Genomic DNA, 26,883 nt, shown 5'->3' with positions numbered 1-26,883 from the left:
GTACCACCTCTCAGCATCAGTTCAGATCATTGTGTTTTTTATTTGAAAACCAATATCCATTATTCTTTCTGTCTCTGATATCTGCAATATTTTAGAAACTAAAATGGTAACCCAAATGCTGTGAGGCGGGACTGCCTTCCTTGAAATAGCCAATGACCTCTGTCAGGATATGTTCCCTTGATTCAGATGTATGACTCAGTGCTTGACTTGCCTATTAGAAATCCTCACTCTTTGGTGACTTTACCCCACTCTGGATCACTGGATGTCTTTGTTAAAATATGTACATATTGTCTTCTACTTAACATGAGGCTATCATTATATCTACAATCTGGTTTTGTCCCCCATTCCACCCCAGTGCCTGATCCTCTCAGATGAAAAAGTCCTTGTTGCTTTTAGCATTACCTTGTTCACTGGAATTAATGCATCAGGAATGATAATGTCCTGAGATATGATGCCATTGGGGAATGTCTTTAATTTGTCTCTGTACTCTGTTTCTTTCCTTCTTTTTCCTAAGTTATTCCTTTTTTTTTCCCCTTTTATTTTCTGCCTCTTTCATCTGGCAGAGCTGGCAATCAAATATCTCTCCTCTCCCTTCTGATTTTATGTGTGTGGACTGTGTTGACCATTAAGAGGCCTCCTTCCATTGGGAACATCAATTGATCCAGGATGGGAAAATGGCTTAAGAAAGGCCTCAATATTATTTTAGAGATTGATATAGTTGCTAGAGAGAGAGATTTTTTTCTTTCCTTCTGAGCTCATGAGCAGTAAAGGCCATTTAAATGTGGAAATGCTAATGGCCAAGAAGTGGAGAAAAAAATGGGTACCTGATAACATCTTTTGAACATTTCCACTAAGATATTTTTGCTGTTGCTGTCAATAAACATTCAACAAATTTGACCTGGTTTTCTTTTACATGCAAGGAAAGTAGTCTAGACCAAGGGTTATAAACTATGGTTGCACCATCTGTTTTTGTAAATTGTTTTATTGAATCACAGCCATATCCATTTGTTTACATAGTATCTGTGTTTCTTTTCCCCACTACAATAGCAGAGTTGAGTAGACATGACAAGGACTATATGGCCCACAAAGCCTAAAATATTTACTATATGGCCCTTTACAAAAAAAAAGTTTGCCAACTTTTGATTGCTTTTGAAATGGAAGTACTTAAAGGAACTTTTTATTTTTAAACAGTTTAAAGATTTTCAAATAGAAGGGTTTTTTTCCCCCTTTTGCCATAAGCACTGTGATTTTCTGAAGTGGACAACAGACAAAAATCTGTGGCGGCTTTCTCACAATGGGTTTGCCACCAGAACACAGGTGTTGTGAAAACCACCAGTAAAACTACACCAAAATGGTAAAGGGAAAGACTCACATCAACCTTGTCATCACTGGACATGTAGATTCAGGCAAGTCTAACACTACTGGTCATCTGATCTACAGATGTGGTGGGATCGACAAAAGAACTATTAAAAAATTTGAGAAGGAGGCTGCTGAGATGGGAAAGGGCTCCTCAAGTATGCCTGGGTCTTGCATCAACTGAAAGCTGAACGTGGTATCACCACTGATATCTCCCTGTGGAAATTTGAGACCAGCAAGTATTATGTGACCATCATTGATGCCCCAGGACACAGAGACTTTATCAAAAACACGATTACAGGCACATCTCAGGCTGACTGTGCTGTCCTGATTGTGGCTGCTGGTGTTGGTGAATTTGAAGCGGGCATCTCCAAGAATAGGCAGACCCGTGAGCATGCCCTTTTGGCTTACACACTGGGTGTAAAGCAACTAACTGTTGGTGGTAACAAAATGGATTCCACTGGTCCACCCTACAGCCAGAAGAGATAGGAGGACACCATTAAGGAAGTCAGCACTTACATTAAACAAATTGGCTACGAACCCCAACACAGTAACATTTGTACCAATTTCTGGTTAGAATGGTGACAACATACTGGAGCCAAGTGCTAACATGCCTTGGTTCAAGGGATGCAAAGTCACTTGTAAAGATGGCAATGCCAGTGGAACCACACTGCTTGAAGCTCTGGATTGCAGCTTGTCCAACTGAAAAGCCCTTGCATCAACCCTTCCAGGATGTCTACAAAATTGGTGGTATTGGTACTGTCCCTGTGGACCAAGTGGACACTGGTGTTCTTAAACTTGGCATGGTGGTCACTTTTGCTCCAGTCAATGTTACAACTGAAGTAAAGTCTGTTGAAATGCACTGTGAAGCTTTGAGTGAGTCTCTTCCTGGGGACAATGTGGGCTTCAATGTCAAGTACGTATTGGTCAAAGATGTTTGTTGTAGCAATGTGGCTGGTGACAGCAAAAATGACCCACCAGTGGAAGCAGCTGGCTTCATGGTTCAGGTGGTTATCCTGAACCATCCCGGCCAGATCAGTGCTGGATATGCACCTGTGCTGGATTGTCACATAGCTCACATTGCTTGCAAGTTTGCTGGCTGAAGAAGAAGATGGATCGTCATTCTTGAAAAAAGCTGGACGATGGTCCCAAGTTCTTGAAATCTGGTGATGCTGCTATTGCTGATATGGTTCCTGGCAAGCCTGTGCGTGTGGAGAGCTTCTCTATTCTCCTCTGGGCCGTTTTGCTGTTCGTGACATGAGACAGATGGTTGCTGTGGGTGTCATCAAGCAGTGGACAAGAAGGCAGCTGGAGCTGGGAAGTCACCAAGTCTGCCCAGAAAGCTCAGAAGGCTAAATGAATATTATCCCCAATTACCTGCCCCCCACTACTTAATCGTAGTGGAAGAATGGTCTCAGAACTGTTGTGTCAGTTGGCCATTTAAGTTTAATAGTAAAAGACTGGTTAGTGGTAATGATGCATTATAAAACCTTCAGAAGGAAAGGAGAATGTTGTGTGGGCTGTTTTTGTGTGTGTGTGGCAGTTTTAAGTTACTAGTTTTTAAAATCAGTACTTTTTAATGGAAACAACGTGACCAAAAATCTGTCACAGGATTTTGAGACCAATTAAAACAACAGTTTAATGAGAAAAAAAAAAGCTATGGCTGAAAGTGTGATTCTAAGGATGGTACCAAGTGGTAGGCGATTTGGTACTGTTGGTTTATGCTTGCATATACTTTGTTGCTCTCTCAGCTGACTTATATGCATTCGCCTTCAGTATAATCAAGTTAGGTATGCCTTAATAATTCTGTATCTTACAACAGGCATGTACTAGAGGTGCAGTTTATTTTTGAGGCAAAAGTTGTACCTTCTCTACCTTAAAATTTGTGGAGTCTATTCATAAACTGTATAAATGCATAATGACCTGACCCATCTCAACTGGTCCAGTATGAGAGCTACTAGCTGTATGTGGCTATTGGCACTTGAAATGAGGCTAGTCTGAAGTGAGATACACCAAAGATTCAAAGTACACAACTGATTTTAGAGTTACTGTGAGAAATAAAAGATATAAAATATGGCCGTGATAAGTTTTTAAATATTTATTAAATGTTGAAGTGATAATATTTTGGATATATTGAATTAATAAAAATTGAAATAGTTTTTACTTTTTTTTCAAACTTAAAAAAATGGATACTAAAAAATTAAATTTACATTTTTGGCTCACATTGTATTTTTAGTAAACAATGCTGACACAGAAATTACAGAAAAACAGCATGACTGAAGATTAAAATAAACTCTGATAGAATTTAAAAGTATTTTAAGTATTTTATTTTTATAAGACAGGCAAAACCATATTTGTTATTTTTATGTTATTAGAGAATACTAGAGAATAGAAATAATGAACATAAATTATGAGTATGTACGTATTATTGAACAAACATATAATTTGTATTTTTGTTGATAAAATGTGAGTCTGAAAAAATTACATATGTAGGATTAATTATTAGATACTAACAGCTTCTTACTCTCTGTACATGATTTTAAGAATTCCTCTATGCAGGGAGCATAGAGAAACATGCAGAGAGTTTGATAGATACTTAAAAAAAAAAAAAAATCCTTCTGGGTGCACCTGGGAGGCTCTGTCAGTTAAGCATCTGACTTCAGCTCAGGTCATGATCTCAGGGTCCTAGGATCCAGCCCCGGTTTGGGCTCCCTGCTCGGTCCTTCTCCCTCTGCCCTTCCCCCTGCTCGTGCTTTCTCTTTCTCTTTCTCTTAAATAAATAAATAAAATCTTTAAAAATAAAATAAATGAATCCTGTTTTTTATTCAGGTAAGTCTAAGTATATACAAATGTCTCAACATTGTAGGTATAATTGAAATAAACTTTTTATTTCATCTATTTTCAAAGTCTTTGTCTTATGAAATTTCTTATGGTGAAAAATATAAATAGAATTTTTCTTTCTTTTCATTTTGTATGTTATCATACCAGAATTGATGTCTACAAAATGGGCGTGATGGTTGAAAGAGAAACTGTTAAGAGGTTCCAACCAAATGGCACTCTTTCAGATTTGATTGCTTAATTTATGCTAATTTCTACTTTTAATTTAAATGTACCAATAATGCCTGAAATGAATAGTAATACACTTGCACTTTTCCTTCTAAATGAAAGCAAAAGTCTGGAAAGCATAATGAGTTCAGTACACAGTTTATATAATTCCATTCACATCTCCATTAATTTAGTATATGTGTCATCAGTGTGTCATTTTTGAGAAAGAAAAGGTAGCTGTTAGGATATGAAATTATGGCCTCGTATTCCATATACCTCAGCTTACCAAGTCAATAAGAAAGCAATACTTTTAGCTGCCTTTGGAACCTTTGTGGTTCAAAGCGGGTATTTGTCTATTAGAAATGAACAGATATCAAACAGCCCTTAGAAAGTGTTCCAATAATTTCTGTGCACCATGACTTTTGGTGAACAGATAACATATGGATCATGAAGTATATTTTAAGAATTTAAGAATAGACCCATAACGCAGTGTGTATACTTCAGACATTAAGAAGTCCCTGGCTGACTGTCAAATGCTTTGTTTTACTTTGGATATTTCAGAAGAACAGCATTTGTATTCTGCAAGATTCTTCACTGTTTATATTTTAGTTTATATAATTTAAAATTTGAAATTCTTAGTCAATGCTCACAGAGAATATATTGAGAACACTTAATTATATTTATTTTAGATCATAAAATATATATCTAGACACTGATAAAGAATTAAAACAAGAGTAGATTTTGCAAGTGTGTAGTTAAACGCAAACACATTATTTTTAGAATTTTAGATGTTTTCTTAGTGGGAAATTGAGTAAAAGGTTAATACAGGGATCTCTCTGTATTATTTTTTACAATTGCACGTGAACTTAAAATTATCTCAAAATAAAAAATTTAATTAAACTTAACACTAATAGGAAAGTCCAGCAAGATAAAATGCAAAATCAACAAAGAAAAATCAATAGCTTACCTATTTACAAATAACCAATTAGAAATATTTCATCTATAATAGCACCAGCAGCAATAAAATGCTATGGAAGAAATCTATTAAGTAATATTTAATATTAAGAACTTAGGAAAATATAACACTTTGAATAAATTAAAACAAAACATGAATAAATGGATAAATGATGATCACAAATACTAGAAGACTGTATTACAAATAAATCAACTCTCTCCAATTTAAGCTATGAATTCAGTGTGATTCCAATAAAAAAAAAAAATCCCAATGCGCTCCCTGCTCAGAGGGGAGTCTGCTTCTCCCTCTCCCTCTTCCTCTCCTCCCACTGGTGCTCTCTCTCTCTCGCTCACTCTCTCTCAAATAGATAAATAAAATCTTAAGAAAAAAAAATCCCAAAGTGGTAAACTGTTAGACCAAAACTACAAACTTTCTAAATACTAAAAGGTATACTGTGAGAGAAAGAGAAGAATAATATAGATCACATAGTAAAAAATATATATATACAAAACACAAATATACATACATATGAAAATGTATATCTATAAAATAATATGACAGAAGTGAAGCCCAAATATTGGACATATCAATAAATATAAATGGGCTTATGAAATCTTCAGGATATATTAAGAGAAAGAAACAAAGCGAAATAAAATATGCTGAGTATGCTATCACTTTTATGCATAAACACATTTGTTTACACTAAAATAAAACAATAGAAGGATGAAGCATAAAATTACAAATATTAATATTGATAAAGGTAGAATTAAGGTGGACAGAGTGGGTAGAAGTTAGAATTCTTAGACTGTACCATGGTTTGTAGATTTGGAGTCCTTTCTCTAGAGAAGATATATAAGTATTTTAGGTAATTATAAAACTGTTAAATAAAAATATAGTAAAAAATGAGCTTAAATTTTTGTCTAGCTGGTGACATAACTATGCAAGTAGGAACTGTTCTAAAAAACTAAGGCAGAATGATCTTATCATACATCATTAGAGAATATACTGAGAACAAAAAGTATGGAAAAAATTCCAGTGTTTTCAATTTATCATGGTGGCTATTTTGAGATTACTGAGTATACAGTGTTGGGTAAAGCAAATGGGTGATTTTTGCTTTAAGAACCAGGACTTTTGGCTTGAGAGAAAGTATATCTAGATATAAGGTCAGTAAATCTAGGATTCTGAACTGAAGTTATCAGTATGAACTGAGATAGACATTTTTGTTAAAAAACCATTTCTAGCTGTGTCTGCTCTAAGCCTATAGGAACAATGACCAGCCCAGTAACAACAATTTTTTCTAGTGCCCAGATTGTGGTTTCTAAACATAATTTTCCACTAAAAGGAAACCAGAGCAACTGGGGAAAATGGCAGATTCCAGGTCTGGGTCATTGGTACATCAATGGTATATTCCAGGGAATGTACAAATTAATTATACAACTTCTTGTTACATTAGAAAGCAAAAATGATATGAAAGATTAATCTGATCATATATAAAGACCTAAAGAGATCACGTGAATAGGTTTCTACTGGTCAAAGAAGCTACAGTAATAAATTAAAACACACACACATATATATATATATATTACTAGTTAATTAATATATCACTCACACATTCACCCATAGTGACAATTTCCTAGCCAGTTAGGAAATACCATCCAGTTTATACTTCAGTGTTTCTGCATCTTTCATACTTAAATTGTCCTAATTCTAATTGAGGGTTACTGTATCCTTTTAGTAAAAAGAAAAACATTTAGTAATTTTTTTCAGTAATCTGTAACCTGAAATTATCCTTCAGTCAGAATCAAACTGCTTCTTAAATAGGGTCTATTATCTTTCTTTATCTTTCTACAGAATAGTTGAATTGTTTTTTCAGTGTGATTCTGTGGAACCTTGCAAGCACAGGCATGCAAAATGCTCACTGTCCTTTGTTCATAATATGCTGGGTCATATGATGGGTCTCTCTTAGGCACCCAAATAAGCACCTCCAGGTGGTGCTAAAACATTTTGCATCCTGTGCGGCAGTAAGCAGTCTATCTGGGGACTCCTACTGTAAAATGCCAGATAGACAGCTATTTACCTAAAGTCTTTAACAATGAAGAGGGAATTAACTCAAGCATCTACCATTATTTAAGAAGCCTTTAATAACCATAAGAAGATTGCTATAAACCTGGCTAAATTCCCTAAAATTAGAATTAATAGAGTTCTGACTACTTTGGAAAAGGAATCTTGAAGAATAGAAACTGAAATCTGATCAGGATTTTCCTAATTTGTTAACTAAAGCAGTAAACATCTTGAGTGCCTCTCAGAATTCATGAGAAAATTGGGATATCGCCATTCTTTGAAACCCCCGGTGTCTTAAAAATGAAGAGCTACCACAACAAGGTAACTAATAACATTGTGATATGATTTACAGGCCTATATTAACCAAATGCAAATTTTAACACAAGAACAATTCCCTGGCTATACAAATAAAAACTTCTTTGCTTTGTTAATGGCAAAAGGCTGCATCTGAGGCCCTTTGTTGATGGCAAAGACCCATGGTGGTCATTAGCATGTGCTTTACCTGGCAGCCTGGGACCCCAGTTTACTCTCCATTTTGCTGCTTACTTGAGAATATGTCACGGGACAAGGGGTCCAGTCTCTCTTGCAATCAGCTTTTCTATTATGAGCCTGTTATAAAATATTTGGCATGCTTTAAAGGAACTGAATCATAACATCTCTTCTGTTCAAAAAATGTATGATGTAGGATAATTCTTCTGCAAAGGGCCTGCTCCTCTGGCAAACTCTCACCCTGGGTGTGGACTCTCATCTACTTACTTTATCCCTCCCTCTTCATTATCACTGAGTGGGCCTAGGCCTCTTGCAACTGTGTGAAGCATTTGTCACTCTAAATGTCTCCTGAAAATCTTCAGGAAAATCTGACTCTTGAGTATACCTGAGTCTGAAGGAAGGACCTTGGGCACTTAACCATTTCTCCTCTGATTTCCATGTAAATGACTATGTTTGATAAAATGATATGAGGTCATTCCAGTTAGCAAAAAATATATTTTAAAACCTGTTTTTGCCTACTAATTATTTTATGATGTAAAATAATAGGATGATTATATTTTGATAATATTATTTAATTGATGTTTCAAGAAAAAAAGGTTAGAATTAAGCATAAGGCATTGATGATCCCAGTTTGGGGGGATTTTGGGTTTTTTATTTTTGGCCCATTAAGTAATGTCATTTATGAGCAATATAGTTGCGGAAGCAAATTAATCATATTTAAGGAAGGGACATTAAAATATATCATTTAGAATAAAAGTAATTATGATTCTGGAAATCAGGTAGGATAATTGGTATTTAATTTTCAGCATTCATGACCACCACTACTATCTAGAGAAATTTTCAACCAATCAATAAAGCACACATAACATTGTTAGCTCATAGTCCCTTTGCCCAATCATTTCCTGAGGGGATATTAGAGTCACTAAGGACACAGAGAAGCCTCTGTTACAAACAATATTAAGTCCTGATTTAGAAATGTTCTGCAGATAAAAAGTTAAACTAGATTCAAATACTTGATACTTGTTTCAGATAAATAGGTTTAATCAGTTGGATTCAATCTATGATCAATAACACTTTTTTTTCCAATCTAGAATAAATTTTAGCCATTGCACTACGTAATATCAAACTTTGAAAAATACCTGTTTCTTCTACTTTTGATTTGCCAGGGTATTAAGATAAAAAGGCAAGTATAGTAGTCCTTGATTTGTTTAGGTAACTCTAATATGTCAATGTCATGAAAAAATTCAAGTCCTAGCCCCAATGAAGGAAATAGGACTTACATATACCTCCTGCAAACAAGAAGTTCAGAGATTTTTAGTTATTTTGAATTCTTAACTAGTTCTTTTTAATGACAAGGAGAGTTATATACAATAAAAACATAATTGCTGGAATGAATAAAGTTAAGCCTAAATTTTTGGGCGTATTAATTCCTTAGAATAATAATAATTTCCTTAGAATAAACTTTAGAAGCAGAATTATGCATATTTTAATCAATGAATACAAACGGATGAAGCATGTGCCTGAAAATTTTAGTTATTTTATGTTCCCCCTAGATTGTATGAAGTAACTATTTCTGTATACAAAGGGTGGGCATTTTTTTGGACATATTTTTTGGGTCTGGACAATATACCAGAAAATAAATAAAAGAGCTTTAAAAAAGGTAGAAGATGTTTTCCTGTTATTAATAATATGTTGCATCTTGGGGAAAGGAGATATGTTGTAGAGTATGCATTGCATTCAGAGGCTGTGCTAATAACTGTAAAGAATTTATATAAAACTAAAGGGGAGGGAAAAATCACGCACTTTAATAGATTTGCCTTATACTGCATGGATGAGCAAAGGGATAGTAGTATGCCTTTGTTTTAAGTTGATACACGAGTACATTTTGATGGATGAAATAAGCTCTGCTAAATATTGTAAGCATGAAAAATTGAAAAAAGGTATTTAGCTGTGTGGTTCAGAGCTCTGAAAATGAAGAAATTTTATCAGTGGTTATTATCTCATTCTATATGAGGGAAATAAACCAAATATGAGACTATAAATACTGGATTGTGTTAATGTGAAGAACAGCAAAATTAGTGTATTTAATTCTCAGATGTGCAGCTTTGTTATAAACTGCATTTAGTTTTAGTTTGGTTTACTATCCTAGAATATATTTTAATTATTCAGAGCTCAATATTGATGAACTAGAAAGTCTTTTTTTTGTTATCTTAATTTGACATAAATCCGTACTAACCCCATTTTCCAATTTTCATTGTATTGAAATAAGAATAGGAATTGTGTGACGTGAGGCAGTAAAAAGAACATAAGAGTTTGGAATTAGAGAAGTTATTAACTGTCAATCTTATGTGTAAATTTGGTCAATTTTATATGTAAAACACCTTATTAATATCTTTTATCTTACTAAGATTTGTCTATAAATGAGAGCAGGTAAAGATGTATGATTCTTAATTGTTGCAAAACTGTATAGTTCAAGGTAGGGTAACTGGTATAAATAGAAAAGAAATTCAGTGAGTTAATACAATAAAAGCTTATTTCTTGCTTATGTCACAGACATGAGTCATTGGGTTGGGGAACATCTATTGGCTTTGCCATCCCCTAGTATGTCAGAATCCTCTGCTGGCTGGGAGACAGAAGCAGAGCGTGAAGAATCAATCAAGGGGGTGGTTTAATGAGTTAGGACTGGATGTTTCATAAATCACATTCATCCACATTCCACTAGCCAGACTTAGTCATATGGCCACATATACAGATAGATTAGCTATGCTCAACAGAAAGAAACAGTTTTGGTGGCCATCTAGCTAGTCTGCTCATTGATCCCTAAGTGACCTAAGCCACTTTAATTGACCTAAATAATCTATACCAATTGACCTAGCCTTTTCTGCTTTTTTTAAAAGATAGATGTTAGTAGTAGTCTATAATCGTAATAACAAGTAAGGACTACATGTTTCTATTCCTGTTATTCTTATCTTTGTTTCCCCTGTATTTAATGTCTTCTATCTATTTTAAGGATTTTATTTATATAAGTAGTTTTTTAAGAATTTGATAATGATGTGTCCTAGTGTTATTTCCTTGTTTTATTTTGTTTGGGGTTTGTTGAGCTTCTCGGATATGTAGATTTATAGTTTTCATTGAATCTGGACATTTTGGGTTGTTATTCCATCAAATGATTTTTCTCTGCTCCTGGCTCCTATACTTCTAGGACTACAATTATGTGTACAGTAGAATGCTTGCTATTACCCAATAGGTCATGATATATATCTGCTTTTTTCCAGTATTTTTTTCTCTTTCATTTTGGAAATTTTCAGTTGTTATATCTTCTAATTCACTTATCTTATTTCTGCAGTGTCTCAGCTGCTATTAATCTTTTCCAGTTAAATTTTCATTTTACTTATTAAACTCTGTACCTCTAGAACTCCATTTGGTTCTTCTAAAACATTTTCTACTTAACTCCTCATTATATTGATGTTTCTTTTTAAACACTTGAAGATAGTTATAATAGCTATTTTAACATCTTTGCCTTCAAATTTCATCATCTCTGTTTGTGCAGTTGTTTCTATTGACTGATTTTTTCTCCTAGATGTAGGTCACATTTTCCTGCTTCTTGGAATATCTGGTAGTATTTTACTGGATGTTGAACATTTTGATTCTTGCATTGTTGAATGTCTAGGTTTTGTTGTCTTCTTTAAAGAAAATTGGATTTTGTTTTGATAGATAGTTAATTTAGCTACAGTTAGTTTTATCCATGCACGGCTTGTTTTTAAACTTTGTTTATATGAGTCTAGGGTTGTCTTGATCTTTGAATAATTTAATCCCACCACTAAAAAATTAACCTTTGGGATCTCAAACATCTCCCATTCTTGAGTGAGCTTTGAAATAATTTAACTCCTAAATCTGCAGTTGCTCTTTTCTAGCCTTTGCAGATTTCTTGGGTTTTCTATCCATGTAGCTCTTTCCTCTCTAGTACTCTGCCCTGCTTCAGTCATTGAACTCTGATTTTTGGCTTCTTGAATAAGCAAACTGCATGTTTTGCTTGGGATGCAAATGCTTTTTGCTCCAATGTGCAGAATGTCCCTCTGGAAAAAAAGCTGGTCAATTATAGAACTAAATTCATCTGCTTTGATTTTCTCAGAGACCACATTTGTATGTTGCCTGTAGTCCAATGTCTGAAAATTTTTTGATATATATATATATATATATATATATAACTAGTATTCTAGTTGTTTATAATGGGGAGGTAATTAAGTTTCTGTTATTCCATCATGGCCGGAAGTGGACTTCTTAATTCAATCATTGTTGTGCCAATTATCTGAGTATCTTTATCTTTAATATTTGTGTTGACATTTTTTTAAAAGATAAGATTTCTTTGTCTCTAAGGGAAGTCAACATTTTTTCTTCAGCTCATGGTCTTGTACATACTAAATAAAAATACTATATATGAAAGATTTGTCTGTTTAAGTCATTCTTTCTTTTTTAAAATTTATTATTTTTTAGATTTAATTTAATTTTATTATGTTCTATTAGTCACCATACAATACATCATTAGTTTTTGATGTAGTGATCCACGATTCATTGTTTTCATATAACACCCAGTGCTCCGTGCAGTTCGTGCCCTCCTTAATACCCATCACCGGGTTTCTTATAGATTCTCCTTCCAACATAATCTCAGTGTTCTCACTTTTTCCAATTAGCCTCTAATCCTATTCCTCCTGCTCATTTTCTGGCTATGAGATGAAGGCATGGATAATATACTAATTAAAAATATAATAAATATCAATTTTAGATAGTCTTCTCATGGGTGCTCTGGTTACCAGTACTGATAAATGCACACAATTTCAGCTTCTAGAATAGAAGATTTGCTTAATTCACACACTAATCCCAATAGCAGTCATTGTGGCCAATTGATGTTGATGCAATTCTAATCAATCATAAAACAGTTTGATAAAATCAAATCAGATGTGCAGATGATTTTCTTCCTACTTAGTGCTTTTAGATGTTTCTTTGGTCCCTAGTTCATAATACACTCTCCTTTAGGATATTATACTAAATGAACCAGGTTATTGGTGTTTTTTAATTAGTTCATGTGCTAAAATGTTTAACTCTATTTCTTTTTTTAATTGTTATTATGTATGTTTGTATATATAATGGGGAAGGTAATTGTTTCCCCCCAAAATAAGAAAGTGGATTATTACATATGTTTTCCTTTAGTGGAGTTAATTCTTTGAATTAATCTTTAAGAATTAAAGATTAAGAAATCTTTAGGAATTAAAAATTAAGAGCGGCGCCTGGGTGGCTCAGTCGTTAAGCATCTGCCTGCGGCTCAGGTTACGATCCCAGGGTCCTGGGTTTGAGCCCCCCATCAGGCTCTCTGCTGGGTCCTGGGATCCAGCCCTGCATCGGGCTCCCTGCTCCGCAGGAAGCCTGCTTCTCCCTCTCCCACTCCCCCTGCTTGTGTTCCCTCTCTCGCTGTGTCTTTCTCTGTCAAATAAATAAATAAATAAATCTTAAAAAAAAAAAAAAGAATTAAAGATTAAGAAATCTTTAATTTCTGTATGCTCTACTTATATTTTGGTCGGCCAGTTGCAGATATGATTTGTTAGATTACATTTATTTCTTTATATTCCATCGACTCCCCAAAAGATTTGAGGGGACTAGTATCAGGTATAAGATGATGCCAAATACTGGTTTTTGAAAGCAATGAACTTGTCATTAGCTTCCTTTTCATTTCTTTTGTTTTTTTTTCTTTCTTTCTCCCAAAGGGTACATAAACAAGTAACATTAATTCTACTAGTATTTACTGAGTACCTACTGTCTGGTAGGAACTGTTTTATATGCTGGAAAGTTAGCCATGAATAAGAATTTTGCTCTCATGGAGCTCACCTTCTATTGTCAGGAGATGGAACAGGAAAAACATGCAAGCAAGTAAACACATGAACAGGTAAGAAATTAAGGTAGCAATAAAAACCATAATATAAAATAGAGTAGGGAGACGTGTCAATGTAACTTCTTTAGAAGGCAAATACTTGCTGACTAAGTGAAAATTAAGCTGAAATGTGGATAACAAGAAGTTAGGTATGTGAAGTTAAAATGGAGTAAAAAGCTCGTGCAAAGGCCTCAAAGCAGGTGTGTTCCAGGAGCAACCATTCCTCTCCCCAAGCAAATAGAGGGAGAGAAAGTACAAAATTTGGTGTGGCTGTGTGGAGCATTATGGGACAAGTGGTGAAAGCAGAGGACATATCATACGAGGCTTTGAAATCTGTCTTCCCAAACACTCTTTTAGACACCTTTGTAATTTAGAAAATACTTTATTTTTAGGATATGTTAGTGTGAAGCTTTGACTTTTTCATATGCAATATATAGATACCATTTTCTTCTTTATGGCTGCATTGTCTTCGGTTGTTAATCTACATCCAATTTTGAGTGTCTTGAGACTCTGTGACCTGATGAACACATTTATATATATTTCCCAGTCACTTCTTGGCTCATTTGCACCTGCCAAAAATGGTGAGCATTGGACAGCTGGGCACCTTACTGATCCTTATTGTCTAATCACCTTTCACACTGGGTTGAAAGGTTTATGATGAGTGACTGCAGTTCTTAAGCCTATAATCAGAGTTTGGTTCTTGTACTTTAATGAGTATATAACCAGCCAGTTTGTAGGCATATTGCACATGCCTATTAGCAGTTCTAAGCTTCTAAAGGATTGGGACAGTTTAGCATTAACAACCCTAATATTGCTGCCACAATGGCGAGTGTGAAGATGCTTATTACATTGCAGCTGCTGATGAAAAAAGCAGAGATGGTCAAAATCCCAAGTGTAACACCAGCTGTAAATGACTCTATATTAAGAAAGTGTTTTTGTTTTTTTTTCCAGAACAGCTATGAATGGAGAAAGTAGAACACTTTTGTGTCCATCTGTTTGTGGCACAGCTTAGAAAAATATTTTTAAATGATTTGAGAACGAATTTTTGGGTCTCTTCCACAGTTTTATTATTTCATAATTTGCCAGCCATTTAGAACACTTTGAATGCAATTGGTTTAGATAGCTCATTTATATTAGTTTTGGAATATTCACATATCATTCCAAAGGGCAGCATCCTATTCCTGCAAGCTTACTTCGTAACTCCTGTTAGTGCAAAGAAGCAAACTGCCCCACACAGACCCATATGAGCTATTTGCATCATCATGCTATGAAGTCTGTGGTCATTTTTCTTCCTCTCAGCTGACAAAACAGATAAGTTTGTATTGATGATGTGAACAATTAAAGAGATAAGTGAAATTAGAATATTTGAAAGGCATGCCACCTTCTAGATAAATCCATTAGTGAAGCTTTCATAAAATCCTGTCTATCAACATCAGGTAAGATTGGACAGAAATCCTAAGAATCTCTCATTTTCAGCTGCCAAAAGGTAAATATTGCTTCAAGAAATTGATATCTGTGTCAGGAGGGTCTCAGCAGGGTGGTCGCTGGACTGGGGTTGGAACTGTGTGTTCACCAAGTTGCTCCATGCTCTGGGCATGTGCCAGGGGTAGGACGTCCCCTGAATGTCCCCACTCATTTGCTTCTGGTTGCAGCATGATACAAGAAGAAACAAACGGAACCATACAGGAACAGGAAGAGAATCTCCCCTCCCCTGTAATACCGTTTTAGGGTTCTCTAAAAAGAAAAAAAAGCTTAACATTGTATTCACTTGCAAAGGAGAATTGCTTACATGGTCTAGCACCATTGTCACAAATCAGACAGTGAAGGATATATTTGGATCTGAGAGGCAATAAATTGATAACTGCCCCAAAGATAAGTAGAAGATAAATTGGCAAAGGAAAATGATAATCTTAATTTCTCTTTGACTGAGAGAAATATGTAGATGTCTATAAACGTCACTATTTGTATCTTCTGTTTTCCCCACTAATACAACAATTTAATTCCAATTTAATTGGAATTTGATCCTGAGGCAGTAATGCTGTGTGAAAATTTCCATTGACTTTGGCCCTTACTTTTCTTCATTCTGCTCCCCACACCTGCATGCGGGGTGTATGCACGTATATACACATAACTGAATTCTAATCCCAGTTTTGCCAGATTATTAGGTTCGTAATTCTCTAAAACTTCTGCCTATTTGTAAAGTAGGAATTAAAATATGTGTTTGTAGTCATGTAAGGATTACCAAATACTGTGTGTGAAAGTTCAGCTCATCTTAGACACTAAGTAAATGTTTATCAAATTCAAATCCTTTGTAATTTCTAACTCAACAACTATTGCAACAATAGTACATAAATGAAAAGAATTAGGTGGTTTTTAGCTTCTGTACTTGGAGGAAACCACAGAAAATCCTTAGTTATCTTGAGGAAATATAGGAATATACCTATGGCTTGAAATTAAATTGTTTTAGGTTTTGCAAACTGTTTGAAATCACAAACTCATATTCTAAAAGCTTCATACTTCTGTGACAAGACAACAATTATTAATTACTATTCTATATACATGGATGTTTGGAAGTTATAATTGTAGAGTTGATCAGTTAGTGAATCAGTGTGGTTTTTTTTAAACTGGTTTCTCCCTTCTGCTGAGTAATTAACTCTCTCATTCAGTATGTACTCCTAAATAATGCCCGCCCCCGGACCATAACACACATGGATTTATTCTAGTGAGCAGAAAATATTTTTGGCTGAAATGTGAATGAAGTTTTTTCCCTTTCAAATTTTGGCATCAGTCATATCCTCTGTTCTTTTACTCTTTACAATTCTTGGTACTTCCCAATGATGTGTACCATTTTATGGTAATTAAATCCTGCCTTTTCTTCTACATGGAATGCCTTTGAATTGTATTCATCCATCAAGGCTTCACTGATAGTACAAGCCAGAAGTGATCTCTTAGTCCTTTGACCTCTCCCTCACCCCACAGAATGTGGTCAGCACACACCTTCCACAATGTTTTTCCTCATGCTGTAGGCCTCTGTATATTTACCTGTGTCCATTTCAATGCTCTCGAGTGACAGGGTCAATATCTCCTTTGTGTATTACACAATGTATTATGGTATACAGTAGTTGGTACCCAATAATATTTGATTATGATAATAATGGTCTTAGATAAGGTAAATTATATCAAACTGATTATAATAATAATATAGCTGTATATAAAAATATAATTTCTAAATAATTAATATATTCAGAGGGCTCAAAATTCAAAAAGCATGAGGAGTTATACAACGACAACTCTCCCTTCTCTTCCTTCCACTCAGTTCCTCTCCAGATAGCTAATAGGTGTTGTTAATTTCTTAGCTATTCTTGCAGAGAAATTTTATGTATATATGAGTTAAAACACATATATAATTACTCTATTTTTAAAGGTATTCGTCACTTTGCTTTTTCACCTTAACATACCTCAGCATACCTTCCCACACATAACATATAATTATAACTAATATTTATTTAGTATTTACTAGGTACTAGATTTTGTTTGCAGTGTTTCATATGTATTAAATTATTTAGTCATAACAATTGCCCTAAAAGGTAAATACTATTATTGTCCCTCTTCCGTTAAAGAAGAAACTGAGGAATCAAGAACTTAAGTAAACTGCCCAAGATCACATGGTTAGTAAGTAGCATGACTCATACTTAGAATACTGACAGTCTGGCTCTGGGGTTCATGTTTTTATCCATTATGGACACTGACATTTGTAGAACTTCCTCATTCTCATTTGCAAAAGAAAACAAATTTCAGATCCTTAACAGCTGCCTTTCTAAACGCTCACTATGTTAGGCCCAGGTCCAGTCACGTTGCATGACTGCAAGAGGCACGATTCATGTGGAATTCTCTATGAATGAATCACTCCTGGAGTTGTGTGATGTGGTTACCCTAGAAGGCGCCTTTCAATAACTCATGGAGAAAATGAGGTTTAGATTGGTAGTTTGCCCGAGATTACATATGGTATTAATAAGTGTAGAATTGGGAATTGAACACTGATCTACTTGATACCAAAACTCATCCTCTAAACCACCACAGTTAAACTGCTTTGGTTGCTTTTAGACTTCAAATCTTCAGCAAAGAGAAAATGTATCTTTTAGGTTGTAGGTGATATTGTAGAAAAAATAGTGGTACCATCTTTGTTGAGTTTCCTTTAGGATAATCCTGAAGATTTTTCACTCCTTCCTCAAACTTGCTTCACCTATTACATTCCTATATTTCAGTCATAAGGAGAGTTAAAAGAAGAGTTCGTTCCAGAAAGATAAATGTTTAGCTTAAGATATGGATTCTAGTGATTCAGTCAATTTGTTTTTCAGACCACACTTCATACTCAAAAAGAAAGTGTGAGAGATATGACAAACTTCACTTAGAATTAAAAAAAAAAATTCTTCTTATCTATTCTCCTTCCTTCCTTCCTTCCTTCCTACCTACCTACCTACCTACCTACCTTCCTACTTTCTTATCTTCCTACCTTCCTTCCTCTCCTCTTTAATTTTTTCTAGTCTGGTTCTGCTCTGAGGACACTAGCCCTGTTTGGGGTTAACTTCTTTGGATTACATTTGAGTGACTCACAATTCTGGAAATTGATGAAAATTTGCAAAGTGCCTGAGCAGCCTTTTAAACTTCTCTTTCAATCTTTGAAAAGGATTATTCTTCTGGGGGAAAATGAGCAGATGGTGCCTAAAGCAGTTGGCCAAATTTCTATAACAATGCTATGACTTGACTCTGTCATTGGCTGGAGCATCTGTCAGAAGAAAGAGTTATGACTCCTGTGCTTCTCTCCTTTGACAATTAATCACACCTTTCCTCCATTTCTCACTGTTCAGCATATTGTCTTTTTCAAAATCTGGTGCCAGAAGATTTCAGTGACTCTCTGACATAATTCAAAAAAGATACTACAACAATAGCATTATTGGGAGTCCTATGAGACAAAGAGAGACTTCACTAGGAAGGAGGATGGCATTTTTTCAATTATTTCTGACAAGAAGACTATATAGGGTCAGTCACCTATTCTCAAGGGAATTATGATCTTTGATGACATCTTAGTAAAAAACAAAAACAAAACTAATATACTATGGAAACTCCACAACCTCATTCTTCTCCATCATTCTGACTTATTTCTGGTCGACCTATATTCAAATATGTACTTGGTGAAGAAAATCTATCATTTCATCTTGCCATGTGACGTTATTACCACATGTGATGCTTGTGTCAGAGACCAAATGCAACAGTATTTGTAATATTGCCTGGATCAATTAAGACAGTGACTGTAAATGCCCATGACTATGCTTTGGCCAAAGTTAGAGAAGAAAGGACAGGAGAACATGTACTAAATTGGAGCAGTCATAGTCATAACACTAAAACCACTGGTCATAAGTGTGTACATGGTCTGTTGAAATAGAATATTGAGTCTTCAAGAATAGAATGAATAACTCCATTTCACAAGTAAAAACCAGTTTATGTTTTGTATCCTAGGCATCCAACAGTTACTGTGGCTTTCCAGATACATTCTCAGTGGCCCCAAGATCTTTAGCCAAAGTCATAAAATTTTTAATGTTTCTATTTGGCACTGGTCCACTCCAACTGAGGCTAAGCCAATGGACTCTCCCTCCTACATCAGAATGAGAAACTCATGTGCTGGCTCAGGGGATGGAGTAAGTCAGAGGATGACTCAGTTTTATTTTTCTTCTTTTTGCCAAATCCTGTTTTTTGTTTTGTTTTATATTTTGTTGTTGTTGTTTGTTTCTGAGAGGCATCTAATTTTCTTGAGCTGACTTTAGAACAGGGAGGATATTTATGGGAAAAAGGAAACAAGAACAGGGACTGTCCATGGAAGACTAATCTCCATGGTCTGCTAGAAAGCAAATAGACCTGTTTCTTACTTCTTTGCTCCTCAAAGACTTTGTCATAATGATATGGAACTGTATCCTCTCCTCCACAAATAGTGGAGGCTCTAGTTTTCTATATAAAAGGACTGAGGGTCACAAACAGGTTGGATTTATTGGAAGTCAGAGTCTAGAGAACTTGATTTGAAGCTGAATTTGTTAACTGTGATTAACTTAGATTATATATTACAGATAAATATAGCAAAAATTCTTATAGCTTTCATTCAGTTTAAGATTAAGAACATAATGATTTTTATATCAAATTATATTGTTAATGGTATTAAAATTATAATCATTGTTTTATTTAAAATGGCTTTCAGGGATAAAGGATCTAGCACTGCTAAAACTTCCCAAGTTACCTTTCGGTTCTAACTCTGTTCATGAGATCTTCCATGTTGTTTCTACTTCTACCCCCATAGATGTCACCTCCTCCTCTGTTCTTCCCCTGCTTTTCTGTTGTACCTTTTATCATATGGAGTTGTAGATATTTGTTCATATCTTCCATTAGATCATTTGTTCTTCAAGAACAAAAATATTGTCCTTTTTATTTTTATAACCATGGCACTATGTTGAACATCAATGCTGACGAGTCAGATGTGGAAAATGAATAAACAATTTCATCAGTCTCTTGGATGACAGTGTCCAAAGCTCTGCTTACTGAAATCGATGACAAAGAAAGAAAGAAAGAAAGAGAAAGAGAGAGAGAGAGAGAGAGAGAGAGAGAAAGAAAGAAAGAAAGAAAGAAAGAAAGAAAGAAAGAAAGAAAGAAAGAAAGAAGAAAGAAAGAAAGAAAGAAAAGAAAAGAAAAGAAAAGAAAAGAAAAGAAAAGAAAAGAAAAACTAGCCAGTGAAAGGTTTCAGAAATGGCCCTAAGGACAAATGGCAAATGAAGAAACATCTATTCAACGAAATCTATAAAAATTTAGTAAGAAAGGTAAGAGTATGTGATATTTGAACCAAAAGTATTTCCTCCTTTCCTCTTTCCCAGCTCTGAAAGGTGGAAAAACTGCTCCAGACCACTGCAGCCAAAACCACAGGACCCCTTCTTGGCCAGCTCCTTTGTCAGAGGGCTTTTTTCCGTGGAGGAACAGGTCTTCAGTGATTCTCTTCCTGCTCCCAGCTACCTGTTGCTGAGGCTAAGCTCCAGGAGATTCCTGACGAGAGGTGGAACTCCCTTCTTCCATCTAGCCCCCATTTGTAGAATGGGGTCTCTACTTTGGGTTTGGAGCCCTGAGAATACTGTGGTACTGACTTACTTGCCCTAACTCGTGAGGTAGAGTTTCCATGCCGGGAGAGACAAACTGAGAGAGCCTCAGTGGCTGCTGCCTACACTGAGTGTTGAGCTTCCCGAGGGAGTAGTCAGGCAGAGAGAGGCTTGCCATTTACCCCACCCCCAGTTCTAGAGCACTGCTTTGCAAATTTTTGCCTCAGAAGAGAAGCAGACTGTAAAACAGATAGCCCCTCATCACTTCCCGAAGGAATTAACTTCATTTGCATGAAGAAATTCAAATCTCAGACTCTCTCATGAACAGTGGAGGTTGTGGTGAAAGGCAGTTGAGAGGAGATTTGTGGATTTCATGAAGATGTAGCCTAGTCTGTGAACTAGACTCTCACCACCCTCAGCTCCACAGCCCCTGCCAAGACAGTTTTCCTGAAGGGAGAGTCAGGCCGTAAAACAGATAGTTCATAATCTCTTCTCAAAGGAACTGACTTCATTTGCAGCAGTTCAATGGAGAAGTTTAAGCCTAAGAGCACTCTAAAGAACACTGGAGTTTGGTAGAAGGCAAATGGGAGGAAAATCTTGAATATAATGAAGATATAACCTAGACTGTTGGCTGCCAAGTTTGTAAGAGAGAACTAGAGAATAAGATAGCTGGGAGAAGCTTTCCTGGGGTTATAACAAATATCAGACACTGACCACAGAATCCATTTATTCTGAGGAGCCACCATTTGATTGGATTAGTTCTGGAGTTTAACGGCTGGGTGTGGTCACTGAAAGAGAGGATGAGAACCTTATAAATACTACTGTCATCCTAGGGTAGCTGTGGGTATGCCTAAAGCTTTGCCTTCCTGAAGAACAACAATAGAGCCTTAATATTGTGTGTGGAGGGATGTGCATAGGGAATAGACTATGCTAAAATAATCCAGCCTTTCACCAAACAAATTTTTAAAAATGGCAATAAAATGCCCTGGGAGGGGGATAACCAGTACCCAGAGTTTTTACAGTATCATCTAAAGTTTCGGTTGCCCCAAATTTTAAGACATGCAAAGGAACTAAAAACAAACAAACCTCAAGACAGCAGAAACTGTGAGAGTGACCAGATATCAGATTTAACATACACTTTTTTGGCTCTACAATTTCCGTTTTTTTCTTGTTGTTGTTGTCGTTATTTTTATCTTCTTATTGACAGTCTTTATTTGATGGAACATTGTCATTATACCTTTCTTTGCTTCTTCAGTCATGCTATCGTTTGGTTTTTTGAACACTCGTGATGGCTCTTTTGAAGTCTTTTATGTGAAATCTGGTATCTTTGGTGTGTTAAGCATTCTTCTCAAATAAAGAACCAAGAGGAAGGAGGTGACCAGAAGGACTCATAGGCATGCTGGTATTCTGTTACTTTCTAACTATGAGCCTACTTTATAATCCAGTTTTGTACCTCTATGGTGCTAAAGACTACAATTTTATTACAATTCCCAAGGTCAAATTCTCTCAAAGATATTTTTGTATTCTGTCACATTGTTGAGGCTTTTCTGCCAACCTCTCTTCTTGACCACCACATAGGCTACAAAATTCTGACTTTTCTCATCACGTTAATTAAATATGAGACTTCACTGAATATATTTTATAAAGTGCTGACAAAGCATGATTTTTTTTTCAGATATATTGGATGTCATCCCTCTAGAAAATCCAAGTCTAGTTACTCCAAATGAAATACAGATGGAGATTTCTATAGAATATCTTTAAAGATGAGATTTATCTCACTTATAGATATTAGGCTATAATAGTAAAGTTAGAACTAATTATGTTTGTTAAGTAACTTCCAAGTAGATGATGATATTTTTATCTGACTTAAGAGAAATATATAATTTACATATGTATGTATATATCTCAGAATGCTCTTCTAAGAAAATACTTATTTGATTTCTCATATTTAATAGTAAAATAATTTTTAGGTATATGTGAAAGAGAGTAGTGAGTTATGAAAGAAAAACATGTATGGTTACTTGATTTGTTTAGATTACCAGGATGTTCTATTATGTTATTTCCCAGTTTATATTTGGACTGTTTATTATAAAAAAATTCATCCCTATCAAATTAATGTCTTTGAATCTCTTAAATAAAGACATTTTTATTAGAAAGTATCAGTGCACATTTTTAAAATATGGCTGCACAGAGAAACAAAAATTCAGATTTGCACGTTAACAGAGTCTTTTACAAAACTTGCCAGAATTGTTCGGAGTGTTCATAATCATAATTGCCTTCTCATAGGCATTTTTTATGTCATGTTAATTGAGTATTAAAATATTTAATATTAAGAAAATATAAACTTACTAATACTTGGACAAAGGATATGAACAGTAAAAGTCAGCATCTTTAGGTACATATTCAATGGCTTTTAACAAATGTCACAATCATATAACCACTACTAAAAACAAGACTGGGAGTACTTTAATCTCTCTGAAAGATTTACTAATACTCATTTGTATTTAGTCCTTTTACCCCACAGCCATTCCCCCCACCCCTCGGCAACTACTGATCCAATTTCTGGTTCTGTATTTTTTTTCTTTTTCAAGAATGTCATATGAACGGAAGCCTACTGTATGTAGCATTTTAGTGTCTGGATTCTCTCACTCAGTTTCTTTCACTTTTAAGGTTCATCTATGTGGTTGCATGCATGAGTAGTTCATTCCTTCTTCCTGTCAAGCACTATTCCATCGTATAAGTACACCTCAGGTTTATTCAGCCATTCATAGGTTGCTGGGTTGTTTTCAGTTTTGGTAAATGTAAATAAAGCTGCTTTGAACAATTATATACTGACCTTTGTGTGGACATATGTTTTCATTTATCTTGGATAAATGGAAAGATGTGAGATTGCTGGATGGTAACGTAAAGAATGCTCACAGCTCAACACTAACAAAACCAACAACAAACCCAATAAACACTGGGCAAAAGATTTGAATGGACAATTCAGTGAAGAAGACATAAACCAGTCAAATAAGCACATTAGAAAATGCTCAATGTCATTAGTCATTAAAGAAAGGCAAATTGAAACTACAGTGAGATACCATTGTATAGCCACTAGAGTGGATAAAATAGTGGCCAAGAGCTAATAAGAATATGGAACAACTAACTGAACTTTAATGTTTTATTGGAGGGGGTGCAAAATGGTATAGTTATTTTGGAAAAACATTTTGGCAGTTTCTTATAAAATTAAACATCAATGCTCCTAATTTTCCTACAACCAGTTTAAGCAAATGGCTCCACCTAGTGTATATATGGAAGGAAACACTTTCAAAATCTACATTTGATTGGAAGAATTACAGCATGCCAATTTTTACCCTATTTTTTATTTAGACAATCTTATTATTTTGAATATTATTTCTGTGTGGGTAGTTTATGAGCTCAAGGTAAGAAAATTCTGAAAAATAATCAGATGTATAAAATAAAATCTTTTGGCATACTATTTTCTTCTTATACATAATGTGAAATTTACCATTTTCACTCTTTGTAAGTGTACAGTTAACTTGCACTAAGTACATTCACATTGTTCTACAACCATCATCACTTTCCATCTCCAGAACTCTTCTTCATTCCAAACTCAAACCTGCACACATTAAACATTAACTCCCCACCTCCTCCTCTCTGCAACCCCTGGTTACCTCTATTCTACTTTCTATTTCCATAATTTGAAAAGTGACATTTTATTATTTTTCCGGATTGATTGAGATGTATTGACATATAATCTTGTGTAAGTTTAAGATGTACAATGTGTTGACTTGATACACCTTTATATTGTGAAAGGATGACCATATTAACATTAGCTAATATCTCCATCATATCTATAGTTACCATTTCTTTTTTGTGCCACCTACTATTAAAAGAAGAAAGGGGGTGGGAAGTGCTATATAATCTTGGGTAAATTCCAGACACTGTATAATAAAAAACATTGTTTTCTCAAAGGTAAAATGATAAGTTGGAATAGAATGCTGAGAAGGCAGGAAAGTCTTAGGCTTCTAAATAAAAACTTTTGTTTTCACTTTGTATATTAGTAGTAGTATGAATATATAAAGTGAACATATGGGGAAATGGTTATGTAGTGCTCTGATTTTACTAGTTTGTTTATTTATGCTTCAAATTTTAATTCAGCATTTAACATGTGCCAGATACAATATGAAGCCCAACAGATGCAAAGATGAATATGAGGCATAGTTCCTATCTTCTAGGAGTTCACATATATTCTGGGAATGACAGTAAGAGTATATAAAAATAAAAACAACAAATAAAAAGCATGAAAGAGGAAATTGCATTGTACAAACAGTGGTGTATTTGTAGCTACGTTGGTCCTCAAAAATTAATTACCTGATAGAAATTTATTTACATAAAATTTGTGTTTCAACTCAAATGTGTAATTATAGGAGAACCCTATGTAAATTTAGAAGAGGGATAAAATTCCCATTATAATAAAGATCCTTAAAATACTTTGAAAACAGTATTTTCAGTTAACTTAGGAGAATGAGTTTGAATACAAACATTTACAACAGCATGCAAGACACTATGTACTAAAAGTACTTACTGTAAGAAGCTGAATGCAGTTTGAGGGTAAATAAATATGTTTTTAAAAAATTGTAACTCAAGGCTTTAAGTTATTCTAAATAGCAGTGTTAAGAACTAGAAACACAGCTTATTTCAATGTACTTCTTTAATTCATTTAACAAAAATCTCTTTGATTCAATGAACAGAGAATATTTTCTTAAAGGGACAGATACACTCAATTATACATATAAGGCCAAAACATTTGGGTAGTAGCAAATATCAGGGAGTTTGTTCATTTGGGACCATGTCATCATTTTTCTTCTATGTGCTATGAAAAGTACATTTTAGAAGGTATCTTTGAAGAATCAAAGTATTTGTTATTCTATTCACCAGAAGATTTGAAAAATATTCAATAGGTTTTATGAATGAGATTACATACTTTCCAGAAGGAATATGCACAAAATTCCTGCATATAAATACTGGATTTGAGGGAGAAAATCATTATGAGTCTTTGGAAAGCCATTTTTGGGTCTCGACATGCTCTTATCAGTTGCCAGCTGTTCTACTGTTTTTTTTAGACTTGCTGCAACCAGGAACTGTTTTTATGCTTAATTTAGAATGGTCATCCCAAATGGTTGGAAAGCTTCAGGTTTCTCATGTCTTCTAGCAGCGTGGGTCCCTAAGGAGCAGTACCGGCCAAGATCATGATGTCATTCCCACTGTGGTCTAAACGTGAGACTAAATTGTTTCTCATCTTGTTTAACATATCTTGTTTAAACTATTGAATGTTGCTTATGCTTCATTTACAGAACCATATCAAATATCTAGAGCATATTAAGAAATGTAACTTTAAGTTTTGGAATATTTCTTTTCTACACTATGTCAGTTTACATAAAAACTACTTAGTGCAGTTTTGATTCAACTCTCAAAATAGCTAAATATAAAGATTCAATTTTAAGCTTTTAGAGAATAATTTCTATAACCTATTAACAGAAGAAATTTTCCATTCAGCATACATTAAGCATGGTTAGCTATAAATTATAGGAGATTTTAACCATAAACTTTTAGCCTATTTATTTAATAAGTTTGTGTCCATTTTGTGGTAAAAAAAATCCGTATAAAAACAATAAATGGCTTCTAATAGACTAGACCCATGGTTCCTGTGTGGCTACCTTGGTGATCTCTGCTCTTAGAAACTGTGGCTTAATCACAATGATATCCTGTTTCAGCTCTTCTGATGGAAAGGAATTTGTGGCCTAGTGAATTTGTATCTTACCAATTTCTTCACTCAAAGGAACTCAATGTACGTTTCATTATAACACCCTTACAACATTCTGATAATGTAAGGGGCAAAACTTGCTTTCCACAGCTTA

The 26,883-nt window shown here is 34.7% G+C and overlaps 1 pseudogene; it reads left to right on the top strand.

Annotated features, from left to right (window-relative positions):
• Positions 1-1,351: 1,351 nt before the first annotated feature.
• On the top strand, positions 1,352-2,716 carry LOC114208556 (elongation factor 1-alpha 1 pseudogene; annotated as a pseudogene).
• The last annotated feature ends 24,167 nt before the right edge of the window (positions 2,717-26,883 follow it).

This window comes from Eumetopias jubatus, unplaced genomic scaffold (assembly GCF_037043125.1).
Source record: "Eumetopias jubatus isolate StellerSeaLion01/CBP00866 unplaced genomic scaffold, mEumJub1_p1.0 scaffold_5, whole genome shotgun sequence".
NCBI lineage: Eukaryota > Metazoa > Chordata > Mammalia > Carnivora > Otariidae > Eumetopias > Eumetopias jubatus.
The sequence above is the reverse complement of the archived record's forward strand: the minus strand, read 5'-3'. Positions and strand labels throughout refer to the sequence as shown.